The sequence below is a fragment of the Octopus bimaculoides genome, chromosome 6, assembly GCF_001194135.2.
Source record: "Octopus bimaculoides isolate UCB-OBI-ISO-001 chromosome 6, ASM119413v2, whole genome shotgun sequence".
In the NCBI taxonomy this organism is placed as follows: Eukaryota; Metazoa; Mollusca; class Cephalopoda; order Octopoda; family Octopodidae; genus Octopus; species Octopus bimaculoides.
Window position 1 is genome coordinate 107,234,307 of NC_068986.1, and position 1,858 is coordinate 107,236,164.

Genomic DNA, 1,858 nt, shown 5'->3' on the forward strand with positions numbered 1-1,858 from the left:
ATATATATATATATATATATGTGTGTGTGTGTGTGTGTGTGTGTGTGTGTAGGTTATGAGCGATAGTGGTGTCAATTAGACCCAGAGGTTTCAGGTAATGCTGAGTAAGTGCTATGGATAGACCACAGTTAAGCTCCAGGTTCGATGGGTATGCGAATAAGGGGTCCAACGTTGGTCATATATCAGCTGTAAGACATTCTATTTATAAATGTTCTATATTATACACAGCCTCGGTCTTTTATCTCATTACGAAAAGTAAATCCTTATATATGTATGTATGTATGTATGTATGTATATATATATATATATAATAAATAGAAGATGTTTGCTTCTCAACATATATACAAGGAGGTACCAAAAGTAATCGGAAACGTTCTCTGTAGACAAGCTCGTTGTAGTTCGGGTTTCTGCTGTTAGAAACCACTTGATGGAACCTTCAGGCATCAGTCTGCCGGTATCATGTGGGGTTGTACTGCCACGTGATGCGTTTTTTTTTTTTTTGAGATTACTGAAGTGAAGGAAATGTGTGTTTCCATGAAATTCTGTTTTCAGATGGGGAAAACCGCGGCGAAACAATACTCATACTTCAAACAGCTTACAAGGCCTCTGCCATGAGCAAAGCAAAATATTACGAGTGGTTTTCACGCTTTAGGTATAGTCACTCGTCGCTTGAAGACCCACCTTAATCAGGGCGACCATTGTGCCTGAACGAATGAAAACATCATGAAAATTCGGAAACGGATCTTGGAGAACCGTCACCGAACAATTGACGAAATTATTAATATGAATGTTGTGTCCTGGAGCTCCTGCCAACGAATTTTAAGCGAGGAATTACGAATGTAAAGAGATACAACAAAATTTGTGCTTCCCTTGCTCATCAAATGCAGTCACAAGTGAATGCGTGCTGTAAACTCAAAAAACAGTTAGAAGATGATTCCGGACGACCTTTTTTCGAAGGTCATAATTGGTGACGAATGCTAGTGCTTCGGCTACAACCCGGAAACGAATCAGCAATCTAATCCATGGAAGCATTCAATGTCACCACGCCCGAAAAAAGTGCATCAAGTCCTGTTTCAATGTCAACACGACGCTGATTTATTTCCTCGATGCGAAAAGAATTGTTCACACAGAATTTCCTCCTGGTCATATTTAAGCAGACACTTTTTCTTGGCAGTTCTAAAGCGATTGCGAGAAGCAGTGAGACGAAGACGCCCAGCCCCCACGATCTGTGGCCGAGTGAAGAGTGGTGGTTTCATCACGACAGTCCGCCAGCACAAACAGACTTGAGTGTGAGACAATTTTCGACCAAAAATGGCATGATTCCGTTTACCACCCTCTCTATTCTCCCGACCTTACTACCTGTGTCGTTTTTGTTCACCTGAATGAAAAACACCCTCAAAGCCAAACGTCTTGCAGGTGTGAAAGAGGTGAAGAAAACAATGACCGAGGCGTTAAAAGCATCATTTGTCAAGAGTTCCAGTTCCTAGTAGCAATATAAAAATATACAAGGTGTAAAGATACTGAAGATTCAGTATACATCACGTGGCAAAATTGTGAGTTGAAAATATGTGTAAAAAAATATAAAAAGTGTAAGAGAAATGCCTCCGTTTCATATAGTTTAATATCTTTTTATAAATGTATGCATATTATATGGATGTCGTGAAATCCAGCCGGTTTTCGCTATCTAAATTAGATTTTCAAGGGACATTGTACAGTAATCGGTTCTCGTGACAGAGGGGTTTCGTCATTTTGGATGTTTGAAGAATAAGAAACTCATTCTTCTTAAAGAAATTGCTTTTAAATGTGGTTCTGGTTGTTTTGACTGCTTCTTCTAGTATGTGAGGTTTCCTGTTAAAGG

At 39.5% G+C, this 1,858-nt stretch overlaps 1 protein-coding gene across 5 annotated transcripts in view; it reads left to right on the forward strand.

Annotated features, from left to right (window-relative positions):
- Window positions 1-1,858, forward strand: part of LOC128248178 (uncharacterized) — a 19,073-nt gene that overhangs the window by 11,769 nt on the left and 5,446 nt on the right. The gene's annotated exons all lie outside the window — the stretch shown is intronic.